Source organism: Equus caballus, chromosome 10 (genome assembly GCF_041296265.1).
Source record: "Equus caballus isolate H_3958 breed thoroughbred chromosome 10, TB-T2T, whole genome shotgun sequence".
Lineage (NCBI taxonomy): Eukaryota > Metazoa > Chordata > Mammalia > Perissodactyla > Equidae > Equus > Equus caballus.
This window is the reverse complement of record NC_091693.1, coordinates 41,187,362-41,201,189: the sequence shown is the minus strand read 5'-3', so window position 1 is coordinate 41,201,189 and position 13,828 is coordinate 41,187,362. Positions and strand designations below refer to the sequence as shown.

The 13,828-nt window shown below is 42.2% G+C and overlaps 1 long non-coding RNA gene across 1 annotated transcript in view; it reads left to right on the top strand.

The window, feature by feature from the left end:
• Positions 1 to 500: 500 nt before the first annotated feature.
• LOC111775297 (uncharacterized) overlaps positions 501 to 13,828 on the top strand; it is a 37,329-nt gene continuing 24,001 nt past the window's right edge. The window contains exons 1-2 of the long non-coding RNA XR_002810832.2: positions 501 to 784; positions 8,990 to 9,189. This is a non-coding gene — a long non-coding RNA (uncharacterized lncRNA). The remainder of the gene's footprint in view (positions 785 to 8,989; positions 9,190 to 13,828) is intronic.

The window sequence follows — 13,828 nt, the reverse complement described above, 5'->3', positions numbered from 1 at the left end:
CAGGCAGGAGACAATCACCTGGGCAACTGAAAGTAAATGCACATTTTCCAAGTGTGTCCCACATGTAATTAGTCAAAATTGGTAGAGAGGGGAGTGGGGGCAGGACCGCTGTAGGTCCAGCAAGCACTCCAGGGGGTTCTGAACTACAGCCAGAATGGGAAGCCAGATTCCTAGGTTGAATTCTGGAGGAAAAACAGGATTTTGTAGGTCATAAGACAGAATTTTCCCCCTGAATAATAATTGCTGAGACACTCTAGGAATCTTTATAAAACCATTGTCATAATGCCCCATGTTATGTCCCATGTTATGTATGTTACTGCCCTCAGTTTGAATTGTAATCTTTTTGGAGAAAGTTCTGGATCCTAAGTCAGGACTTCTTGAACACCTACCATGTGCCACGCCCTTAGGGCAACACAGTGGGTTAAACATGTTTTTCCTGTTTACAGGAAGCTACACTGAGTCTAGACTGTGGAAAATAAGACTCTCATACGTGAATAATCAGATGATAATCTGGAGACTGAAAGAGCCAGAGGTACTGAAGGGACGATCCTGGCACATCTTGGTCCAAGTGCTGCTGGTAACTGTCCTCCTAGGAGGCCAGGGAGGGCCGTTTCCCAGTGTCCTGCAGCTTCTCTTTCTCATGATTGATGAAATGCCTGAGGGTGCAGTGCATGTGCCTGGGTCCCGCTGCCCCAATAGTGTCAGAACTGAAAAGGATGGAAGCACTTCCCAGTCTCTTTGGGAAGAAGGGCTGGAATATCCAATAAGGCTGCCAACCTGTGGGGTAAGTACTCAACAGGACCATGAGTTTAAAGAAGTGAGGGAGATGGTGATAGTGAAAATAAAAGAGAAAGAAATAAGAGGAGCCACGAATTCTGTTTTGCAGGTACGTTGGAAACGCAGCATGTGCTATTTGCCCAGCTGTGCATTCTGAGCCTAATATCCGGTGCTCTGCTCTCCACCCCTGGATTGAGCCATCAGACTGCTGGTTTTCTTACTTATGCGTGCTCTATCACAAGGCCAGAGTTCTGCTGCTGTGGGTTTGAAGCTATAGGGAATAGTTGCAGGTAGGAGGCTCCAAACCGCAGAAAATGTTAAGAGCAGCTGAACCAAGCTGCATCGACTGAGATCACAGTGAATCAGGAGCAGCCAAGGCCCACGGGCAAAGGGTGTGCTGTGAAACAAGGTCATTTATGTCCTTACACAATGAGGGCTGGGGGAGAAAACAGATGGGGTTCTGGTAGCAAAGTCCCTTTAAAGGTCTGAAGACTTTTTTTTTTTAAAGATTTTATTTTTCCTTTTTCTCCCCAAAGCCCCCCAGTACACAGCTGTATATTTTAGTTGTGGGTCCCTCTAGTTGTGGCATGGGGAACGCCATCTCATCGTGGCCTGGCGGGTGGTGCCATGTCCGTGCCCAGGATCCAAACCAGCGAAACCCTGGACCGCCGAAGCGGAGTGGGCGAACTTAACCACTGGGCCACAGCGCCAGCCCCAGGTCTGACGACTTCTAAAAACATACTGCAGAGTGGTGGTTGTTTCTCTTCTAATGAAGAAGCAAAGTATGTTTTCCTTTCAAACAACTAGGAAAAAGTATTTATGTCTATCTTGAAACCAGAGTCCAAAGTTTAATTCTGAAAGTAATGAAGATCCAGTACTGAAATCGTTTTCTTAGGCAAAAAAAGAACATGGTAGTAGGTAATAGCATTGCTAATGTGATGTGTACTACCCGCAGAACTGTCCATCTAGATTTTAGCGTGTAAATACATGACAAAAATTGTTAATTCATATAAACTCATGTGAAAAAGGAAATTGTCCTGAGCTTAAATGACAACAAAATATGGTATCTAGTAAAAAGAGGCGGGGTATGTGGATTTCTGATTTCTAAAAAGCCAAAGATCAAATCTCCTTGACACAGGGGCTGGCCCTGTGGCCCTGTGGTTAAGTTCGTGCGCTCTGCTTCGACAGCCCAGGGTTTCGAGGTTGAGATCCTGGGCATGGACATGGCACTGCTCATCGGGCCATGCTGAGGTGGTGTCCCACATAGCACAACCAGAGGACCTACAACTAGAATCTACAACTATGCCCTGGGGGGCTTTGGGGAGGAGAAGGAGAAGAAGAAGAAAAAGAAGATTGGGAACAGATGTTAGCTCAGGTGCCAGTCTTTAAAAACAAAATTTCCTTGACCCAGTAACCTGTGACATTTTAACCAAAAAGCAAATGGCTTCTAAAGGATCTGCCAGCCAGCCCAGCACTGAGGGTCAGACGGTTTTCTATGCTCACGAGTGTCAGTCCCAGTGGCAGCTCCCCAGCGGTGCTCAGCGTGGTGGAGGAACGCAGTGCAAGTGTTATTATCACAGCAACAGAAAGGTCTGAGCTCTTCCAGCAAGGGGATCCAACGCACAACAGGAAGGAAATACATTTTCAGAGAGCTGAGAATACAAAAGAATGTAGTTATAGATGTGGATATGACTAAGAAGAGTTAGGAAAAACAAAATATATGCCCCACCCCCTAAAACCTAAAACTCTAGTGCAAGGATTGTCCTGAGACTTCAGGCATACCCAGAGATCGAAGCAGGGCAGCCTGGTCCTTTCTCTCAGCAGGGGATGCTCTGTAATCCCCGCTCGAGATCCATGGGGCGCCAGGTGGTTTGTGAGCGCCCCCTCAGGTCGCTCTGCTGGCCTACCTCCCACCTCTGGAAAGACCCTTTCTACCACTTAGCATCGACTTCACTACTTGCAAAGTCAGATTGAAGACCAATCTAATAGTACTATAAAATTTCATTTCACTCTTTGTTTTAAATTAGAGGCCTCTGAATTCTTTCCATTGGGGATTAATATGGTTAAACTGGCAATCTTATGTGCAGGAGAAGAAGTAACCAAAGTAAAATTTCCCACCAAGGTGATGTTTCCAGGTGAAATTTGCTTCTTGATGACCAACTCTACCCTCAGGCTTTCAGACCCTTGTTTTCATCCCCTAATTCGCTGAGCAGGAATGCCTTTTCTTTAGAATGTGTTTAATCAAGCTGACTGTCATAACCACAAGTGTTCGAAGTTTTCTTAACAAAACTTGCTCTTGGACCCCGACACGGTGACCGGCACAGCGGCAGCTGCAGGGTCATCACAGCGCTCGGCCGCAGCGTCCACCTTAGCACTTCCCCATACTAATCAGGGTCTCCAGTGAACTAACTCCCCACCCTGGAATATCTACTATGATTATTACAGCTCTACCACAACATCGAAAATTGAAGGTAGTTTTGGATAATACTCTGTGAAAAAAGTTACAATCTTAATATTTGTCTAAAATAATTCCTCATGCAACCTCAAGGGTAGGGAGTAGGAAATCAAACCATAACGGATTAGATTATGAGGGTATTCCTCCAGGGTTAAGGTACTCATTCACAGTTCAACAGCTTATTTTTTCCTCACAATCCTGTGGGCTGCCTGGGCGATTCTTCTGCTGATCTCGCCTGGTGTCATTCATGTGGCTGCACCCACGTGGCAGACTGGCTGGCAGCTGGGCTCGGCTGGGCCTGGCATCCATGGAACGTTGATCTCCCCACACAGCCACCTTGGGCTTTCTTACAGGGCGCTGGTCTCAAGGCAGCCTTCTCAGGGGAGCATTCCAAGAGTGTGAAAGCAGAGCTATGAAAGCTTTTAAACAGAAGCTACGAGACCTATGTCGCTTCCATCATATTTTATTGGTCAAAGCAAGTCAGGAAGCCAGTCCAGATTCAAGAGGAGAGAAAACAGATTCTACTTCTTGAGGAGAGAAGTGGCAAAGTCACATTGCGAAAAGGTTGTGGGATGGGAGACATCGATGCAGCCTTTTTGGAAACCATCTATTATGCTCCACTTCCTAACAAAACCATTCACATTCCTCCCACATGCAAAATACGCTAATCACCACCTCCCTCTGTGGTTCATCCTGTTACCTCGTCTGTTCCCAATCCCGGATCTAGTCCTCCGAGTCAGGTGCAAATGTGGAGGGATGAATTCCCATGCCCTTGTGTGCAGCTGCTCGGGCATGCTTCTCTCCATCTGGAAACTTGTGAACTAAGAAGACGAGTTTTCTGCTCCCCATACACCCAACATGCGATGATGACACAAGGACAGGAAAGCTGAAATAGGCAAGTGATTATAGACTGTGCACCACGGGGGCCCTAAAGGGAGCAGAGATAAGCATGGAAAATGTGGGGAAGTTCTGCGCTCAGAAGATGGATTAGGAGCCCGCGCAGTCGTCCGGCGAGGGATAATCGTGAAACTGCCACCTTTTCCTGAGCATTTACTAGACCCAGAGGCTGCTCTGAGCACTCCCCACACACTTTCTCATTTAACCTTCATCGCTAACTTGAGAAGAAAGGGGCCTATTCAGCAATTTAACAAAACCCAGGCTAAGACATGACAGGTGAGATAACTCACCTAAGCTCCATGGCCAAAGTGTTTGGAGGCGGGAAAGTTGAAGGTAGCTTTGAACTTTCTAACTTGGATATTAACTAGGAAAAGGAAAGCAGAACAAGTCATAGGAGGCGGAAAAGTTGAATTAATCTCTGGACACGTGGATTTTGAGGTGCCTGCAGGATGTCTACGGGGAAGGGCTGAGGGCTGGAAATATAGACTGAGACCTGATTGGCTTCATGAGATCCTAATGCTAGTTTTCCTAGGGAGATTGAGAAGCAGTTTGAGGATGAAACCAGCAAAACCTATCACTTGCTCAATTCTAGCTTGTCTTGATTGAAAGTAGCTTGTCTGAGGCTGGCATTTCCAATACATCATGCTGTGGACCATGGGCGGATGGCACGGTTCAGGGCTGGCTCTTCTGCCGATTGTGACACAACAATCCTTATCACAGTTCCTGTGAACTTGCACAAGAAAGCTCCATTTCTAGGGAGAGATATGGATTTAGAACATTCTCTTCTCTATGTTAGCGAGAGTATCCTTTGCACAGTTTTGCATTTGAGGAAAGTTGCATTTTGGGTCAATGGACAGTCTCATTTCCTTGTAGAAGACAGTTCTTGTGTTTTCGTATACCATTGGTTTATTTGTAAATCAATTGAAATTGAAAACATATAAATGTATCAACTGCTGAGACGTTGCCTAATTATAAATTTAATAAGAACAATAGACTCGAAGAGTTGAAAATCAGGGCCATTGCAGTACGTAGATCTTTCTTCCCTCAGGGGGAATTGTCTGCACATCCTAGAGTGCCTCATGTGGAGGGAGACGTAAAGAGCAGTGCGTAGTGTTTCAATTTGATTTAGAATCACCCTTTAAAAAAATAACAAAAATAACTGTTTTCACTGTTAGGTCCATTTTAATATTTAGCTGGTTACCAGGTTATATAACCCTTTGGTGTTGGGTAGGCGAGAACACAGATGGTACAGTAACCATAGCAACCACTCTTAGGCTTGTTTTCTGCCTGTCAGCTTTTCTCAACATCATATTCCTCTAAAGCAGAGGCTCGCTCCCTCTCTCTCTCTCTTTCTCCCCCCTATTTCTTCCTCCTTTTCCTCTCTCTCCTTGCACTCTCCTCCTCTGACCACTCTCTCTCAGCAGACTGAAAAAGAACAAAGGAGTTTCATACAAACTCCTCTTGGTTTTTCAATCTCAAAATTATTCAAACCTTAAATATGAGTCTGCATTATACTGTTTCCATCATAAAACTGCATTTCTGACTTGTTTCTCTTTTACCTAAATAGGAGATATAGAAAGAAAAGCAACCGTGACCAAAAGTTACCAAAATGAGAACACTTTTCTTACCCTTTGAGTTCAGGCAAGATCGTGTGCACTTAAGGACTCTTGGAGACAGATTCTGAGACTTCTTTAGGGAAATCTAACTTCCAACCACCCTCACATTGAAAGTCTTGCTTGACTCTCGATCCCAAAGGCCTCATACTCAGGCACATTAATTAAAAATCTGGAGGGGCTGGCCCAGTGGCATAGTGGTTAAGTTCATGCACTCTACTTGGGGAGCCCAGGGTTCCCTGGTTCAGATCCCAGGTGTGTACCTACACACCACTCATCAAGCCATGCTGTGGCGGTGTCCCACATACAAAATAGAGGAAGATGGGCACATATGTTAGCTCAATGCCAATCTTCTTCAGCAAAAAAGAGGAGGATTGGCGGTAGATGTTAGCTCAGGGCTAATCTTCCTCAAAAAAAAGAAAAAAAATTCTGGAGCCTGTATTCCAATTTGCCCCTCTGTAACACTGGTAAGCAGGATCACTGATAAGTACACTGTGAGTTTCTGCACCTCAAAAATCAGATCTTCTGTAGGAGCACTTCAGGGCCCTGTTCTCCCCGAACCTTATCTTGGGAAGCCAGGGGGCAACTTGCTTGAACTATACTCAGTCAGTCGTCTGTTTGCAAAAGCGGTTGGATAAAACACCACTAAAGCCCATCCTACAGATGACACCTCTGGTGCTTTGGTCACCATGGTAACGGGCACTTGAGTTTTTCGGGAACTGAGAGTCGGCTCCTTGTCCAGTTCTGGCTGGTTAAGACCACTGACTCACCAAGTAGGTGGGGATGACCAACAGGTGGCCCTTTGATGTCGTGGAGCTGAACACTCCACCCTCAGATCATGGTAATGCAGCCATTTTGTGAACATGCGTCCTGTGAAGAGCCATAAAGCTTGACTACGCTTGTGCAGATGATCAATTCCCTCACTCCTCCTGGCCTCAATCTTCTATCCCCACACTTCCGACCACCCCGCCCCCTTACCCCATAAGTATCCCTAGTCTCCATTTTTGGGGAGGAAGATTTAAGATTGTTTCTTCTATCTCCTCACTTGGCTGCATTGTGAATAAACCCTTTCTCTGCTGCAAACTCATCTGGGTAGAAACTGTATTTTATCTCTTTTTTGTTTTTGGGTGTGTGTGGCTTTTTTTTCTGAAGAAGATTTGCCCTGAGCTAAAATCTGTTGCCAATCCTCCTCCTTTTTTTTTTGGCTTGAGGAAGATTCATCCTCAGCTAGTATCTGTGCCAATCTTCCTCTATTTTGTACATGGGTCACTGCCACAGCATGGACACCAAAGAGTGGTGTAGGTCCACACCCAGAAACTGAACCTGAGCTGCCAAAGTGGAGCACACCACTAGGCCACAGGCCAGCCCCTCTTTTTGATTTTTAAATGTCACCCCCTCAGGGAGGCTTTCCTGAACCTTGATTATTCTCTTAGTCCTTGTACACTTTTTCACTTGTGATTTATACTTATTTGTTTGATTATTTTTTTTACTGTCTCTCTCTCCCAGTAGACTCTAAGCTCTATGAGGGCAGAAACCATTTTTGAAATTGTACTCCCTATGTTGTATAGGATTTGGCTCATTTGTAAGCATTAAATGAATACTTTTCAAACAAATCAATGGATGTTTCCTTTTTCATAAACTCCTTTTAGATTTGGTTTGTAAAACAAAACAAAACCTGTTTTTCTAATTTGAACTGTTGGTATGGTTTCTGTTTCCCTTTTTACCTTGGCTGCTAGGAAGCCCAAGTTAGTGTTTAATCAGTATAGCTGTATTTGCTACTGGAGCTAAGGATATTTGTTTCTTTGGCATGGCTTTTATTTTCTTTTACTATTGTAGTTGTATTATATTTATGTTTTTTATTTTAAGCCACCTCAAATACTTCTTGAAAGCAAGAACCATATAACAATAAGGAATAAAGTAAATATAAGATCCTTCATAATAAAATGATTTTTCAAGTATCTCCTGGAGAGAGTGATGTGTACTAGGAATGGTTAGCTCTATTAAATATTGACATGAACAGTAACCAAAGAAACTTTAAATAGTAAAAAATTGAAAAAGCCTTTTTACTCTTCAGCTATGTTACAGGGTACTGAGTGAGAATAAGTAAACATTACATATAAAACTGATCATATTTATCAGCAAAATAGTTAAGCTCTTAAAGGGTGAAATCCTCTTAAATTGCTAAAGCATTACTTTACTACTGTACACATATATATACAGATTTTCTTGCAGACCGACTTAAAACTCCTCCTCTCTGTGGCCTAAAGAGTTCCCTGCTGCCTTTTTATAGGGAAGAAAAACCTGTCTAAAAATCCTGACTCACCAGCTTCACCACCTTAGGTAAAAGGTGTTGCCGTGTGATCCTGGTTTGCCGACTCAGGGCGTGAAATCCTTCAACTGACACTGAGCTTTGTCTACAGCGGCTGGAGGGGGAGGAGAGGGAGCTTCATGAGGGACTCCTGAGACCCTTTGAAGTATCTGTGGCCAGAAGAGGAAGCTGTGGTGAGGGAGTAAAGCAATAGCATCGATGTCACCTGGGAAGGTGGTGCGGCAAGTGAGACTTTATTAACAGAAAGGACAGCTGGGAAAGAGTCCCACTTAGAAAACAAATGATCAGTGGCAAGAGCAGCTGGGGGCCCACTTCAGAAGACGGGAGGAAGAACTTTTCCCACAGTGAGCAGACAGACAGCATCTCCTTCTGCGCCTGAGGGCACAGGACAAAGTCAGGAGGATCTGCTTGGTTTTCTCCCTGGCCCCAGCGAGTGGATGGAGAGTGGAGGAGTGGTTCACTCAGATAACGCATTTCTGAGCCAGCTCAAGAATGGATGAGCCACTGGCTTCCCCTGTCCCTGGTCCTGATTCTCTGGGGCAGGGGGATGTAGCCAGGGGCCAAACGAAGAGGGGTCCGCCTTCTGCCTACTGCTGCTGGCCCCCCTCCATAGCAAGGAACAGAGAGGCCTTCGCTCCAGAGTCCCATCTTGCGCCTGGGAAAACCCACAATCATCAAGCCCCCATTTTTTTCTACCCTCATTTTATTTCTTTCTATGATTCCAGGCTCCTGCTGGGCTGATAATAGGATTCATTTCTGTAGGAGTTTGAGGGAGTTCGGTAATCACTCGAGTATTCCCTGTGGGTTCTGAATCAATTGAAAACAAAAACCCCAGTGTGGAGAGAGTATTTGTTTTGTGGTGGCAGTTGTTGCTTTTGGCTGTTCCCCTTTCCTAATAGCACCGACTTCCTTTTACAGAATGTACTCTTCCCCGCTGTGGGCAGTTTCCCCACGACAACAGATACGGTGCCTGTCTCCAGCCAACTGAATCCATTCCACAGTTGATGAGCACTTGGGTTGTACCCATGTTTTACTGTTATGACAGACGCTGCTGAAAACATTATTACACACGTCTCCTGGTGTTTATGTGCAAGACAGGGAATTTGCTAGGTCATGGGGTAAGTACAAGTTTTCCACTGTGGTGTTTATAATTTGCACTCCCATAAGCAGTGGATGAGAGTTCTCATTGTTCTGTGATCATGCTAACACTTGGCACTTTCCAAAATTTGAATTTTCCCTTGTTTTTAATAAAACGCTATAACTGTATATATATGTTTTTATAACAACTGCACTGAGATATAACTCACATACCTTACAATTCAGTCATTTAAAGTTTAAAAGTCTGTTCTTTTTAGTTTATTCACAGAGTTGTACAACCATCACCACAAGCAATTTTAGAACATTTTCATCACCCCCAAAAGAAATGCATTAGCGGTCATTTCTGGTTTCCCTCCAAGTCCCTCAGCCCTGGTAACATTTTGTCTATAGATTTTCCTTCTCTGAACATTTCCTATAAATGGCATCTATAACATGTGGCTCTTTGTGGTGATTTCTTCCACTTAGCATAACGTTTTTAAGGTTCATCCATGTTGTAGCAGGTACCAGTATCGGTACTTCATTCCCTATTATTGGCAAATAATAGCCCACTGTATGGATATACAATATTTTTTTTATCCATTCATCAGTTGAATGTTGTAGAGAAATACAACTTATGGTTGTTTCCACTTTTTATTATTTGTGTCCAAATTGTTGTGTAGGTACATGTGTTCATTTCTCTTGGGTATCCATGTAGGAGCGGAATTGCTGGGTCATGTAGAAACTCTATGATTAACCTTTTGAGGAACTGCCAGCCTATTTTACCTAGTGGCTGCACCATTTTACATTCTCACCAGAGTGTATGAGGGTTCCAGTCTCTCCCTGTCTTCACCAACTTGTTGTCTTCTTTTGGTTACAGTCATTCCAGTGGACGTGAAGTGGTATCTCAGTTTGGTTTTGATATTCATTTCTCTGATAGTTAGCGATGTTGAGCATCTTTTCATGTGATTATGGGCCATTTGTATATATAGCTTCTTTGGAGAAATGTCTATTCAGATCCTTTGCCTGTTTTTAAAATCAGTTTAACTGCCTTTTTATTATTGAGTAGTAAGAGTTCATTATATATTCTACATTCAAGTCTCTTAGATATAAAAGTAGCAAAGTTTTCTACCATTTGGTGGGTTGTCTTTTCACTTTCTTGATGTCCTATGAAGCACAAAAGTTTTCAATTTTGATGATTCCACTTTATTTTTTTTCCATTGTTGCTTGTGCTTTTTGTGTCATATCTAAAAAACCACTGACTAGTTCCCGGTCATGAAGACTTATGTCTATGCTTTCTTCTAAGAGTTTTATAGTTTTAGCTCTCACATTTAGATTGACCCATTTTGAGTTAAATTTTGTATATGGCATAGGCTATGGGTCCAATTTCGTTATTCTGCATGTGGATATTTTGCATGTGCAGTTGTTCCAGCACCATTTCTTGAAAAAACTATTCTTTCCACATTGAATTGCCTTGGCACCCTTGTTGAAAATCAATTGACCCTAAATATGAGAGTTTGCTTCTGGACTCTCAATTCTATTCCAATGATCCCTATGTCTTTTCCTATGCCAGTACCGCGTAGTCTTAATTACTGTAGCATTGTAGCAAATTTCATAATTGGGAAGTGTGAGCCCTCCGACTCTGTTCTTTTTCAAGATTGTTTTGGATATTCTGGGTTCCTTGAATTTCCAGATGAATTTTACGTGCAGCTTGTCAATTTCTGCAAAGCAGCCAGCTATACTGTTAGTAGGGATTTCATGGAATCTGTAGATCCATTTGAAGAGTACTGCCATCGTTACAATATTAGGTCTTTCAGTTTGTGAACACAGAATGTCTTTCCATTTATTTTAGGTTTTCTTTAATTTCTTCAACAATGTGCTGTAATTTTCAGAGTATAAGTTTTGTACTTCTGTTAAATTTATTCTTAAGTATTTTATGATTTTTGATGCTAGTATAAATGGAATTAAAAAAAATTCATTTGTGGCTTGTTCATTGCTACTGTATAGAAGTACAATTGATTTTTGTATACAAACATTGTATCCTGCAACCTAGCTGAACTCATTTTTTAGTTCTAATAGTTTTTAACAGAATTCTTAGGATTTTCTACATTCAAGAAGGATTATGTCTTCTGAAAATAGAGATAGTTTTATTTCTTCCTTTCGAATCTAAATGCCTTCTTTTTTATTTTTCTTTTCTAATTGCCCTGGCTGAAATGGCCAGTACAATGTTGAATAGAAATGGCAAGAGCAGGCATCCTTTTCTTGTTCCTGATCTTAAGGGGAAACACCAGTCTTTCATTATTAAGTATGATGGAAGCCGTAAGTTTTTCACAGATACGCTTGATCAGATTGAGGAATTTCTCTCTATTTCCAGTTTATTACGTGCTTTTGTGATGAAGGGTGTTGAATTTTGTCAAATACTGTTTCTGCCTGTTGAGATGATCATATGGTTTTTGTCTTTTATTTTATTGTATGATATATTACATTAATTGATTTCAGATGTTAAGTTTGAGCACTGTAAAATATGTTCACAGGCCGTTTGTGTTCTGCGAAATACTGTTCACAGCGTTTTCTCTTCTCTACTGGTTTGCTTGTCTTTTTCTTACTGATTTGTAATAATTTTTACATAGGCTAAATATCTTGAGGAGTTATATGTGTATCAGTTATATGTGTAGCAAATATTTTCTCCAAATTTGTGGTTTGTCTTTTCTCTCTCTTTATGAGGTGTTTTGATGAACAGTAGATTTTTAACCTTAATGTTATGAAATTTAAAAGTGTTTACTCTGTGGTTGGTACTTCTGGAGACCTGTATAAGAAATCCTTTTCTTCCGGAGGTAAGTATAGTCTCCTAGATTGTCTTGCCATTCATAGTTAGGTCTCTACTCCACCGGGGATTGATTTTTCTCAGGGTGTGAGGTAAGGTCAGATGTTGTATTTTCCCATGTGGATCCAATTGTTTTGGACGCAATTAAAGCAGCTCCTCAGATTTACTCAGACTCATCTTGCCCAGGGGCCTCAGCTGCTTGTCCTTGGGGAGTTCCTTATGATTCCATGGCTGCTGCAGCTGCTGCCTCATCTACCTGCACTGCCAGCTGCCTTGACCTTCCCCGTAGAGAGCGCAGCCCCAGCACGGTGCCCATCATGCCTGCTACTGTGAGAGCACCAGTGGATCAGGCACCTGGGTCCAGCCTAGTCCTCCTGCCCTGCCCACTCAATATAAAATCCAACACTATAAGGCATGAGATCTTGGCTTTAGTGTTCTAGAGGTGGTCCAAAGGGATCAAGAGATACAGCCTGAAAATGTAGTGGGGTTAATGTGTTCTGAGACAAACTTTGACCAATGAAGAAAAGAAGACCAGTCTAGAACCAGCAGATCAACTCTCCTCCCAAACTCCTCTGATAGACCACTGTGAAGCATGATGCTTCTCAACAGCCTTTCTTAAAATGTCCAGCATGACTGAGCAGAGAGCAGCCAGATGTGTCTCTTTGTGAAGCTGTGGCTAGCTCAGAAATTATTTGCTTCCCCTCCTTCCCAGCATCTTTTCTGTGACTTTTTGCTGCCCTGGGATTAGATCTCCCACTAGAGTAATAGCCCTTAAGCTCAGCGCCAGGTTCCGGTTTCTGGAAAACCAAGGCTAAGATACTTACCTTAGTCTGTCGTTTACTCACTTACCTGCAGTGCTTATTAGACGTGTTCTAAGTTAATATTGCATGCGACTGTTTCAAAAGTGTATGTTTTGTTCCATTGATCTATTTGTGTAGCTTTGCCAATACCACTCACTCTTTATTATTATAGTTTTATCATATATCCCCCAAATTTATTCACCTTCAGGTGATTTGTGGTTATAATATATTATGCATTAAATACGCACCAGGGCTCAGTTCATCAATACTTCGCCAAGACTTTGCAGCTATGTTCATGAGCAGGAGAGTTTGCGGGAAGCTGGGAGAATATGTTCCTTAGACATTTGATAGGAATCATCTGTAAACTTTATGGGGTTAGGCATTTTTTTCTGGGAAAATATGTAAATTGCTGTTTCAATTTCTTTAATGGTTAGAGATTATTTATTCTATGGTTATACTTGAGTCAGTTATGGTAAGTTATATTTTTCAGTTTTGATAAACTTTATTTGTCAAGTTTATTGACAGAAAGTTCGTAATTTCCTTTTATTTTCTGTTCAATATCTGTAGAATTTGGTATTGTTTGCTTTTTCATTAATTATGCTTACTTTGAATCCTCTCATTTTTTCTTGATGAAACTTCCTAGGAGTTTTGCAATTTTATTAGCGTTTTCAAAGAACCCACTTTTGACATTCTCATTCCCATCTATTGTATTTTTTCTATTTCATTAATATCTTCTCTCTCTCTCTCTCCTTTTTTTTGGCTTAAACGACAGAAATGTATTTATTACAGTTCCGGAGACTGGGAAATCCATGATCAAGGTGCCAGCAGATTTGGTGGGTCCACTGCTGGTGAGGGCCCATTTCCTGGTTCACAGATGGCTGTCCTCCGGCTGGGTCCTCACATGGCAGAAGTGAGAGAGCTCTCTGGGATCTCTTTTATTTTATTTTAATGTTTTTTTGTTTATTTATTTACTTTTTTATTTTATTGAGGTAACATTGGTTTATAACGTTACATAAATTTCAGGTGTACATCATTATATTTCAGTTTCTGTGTAGAGTA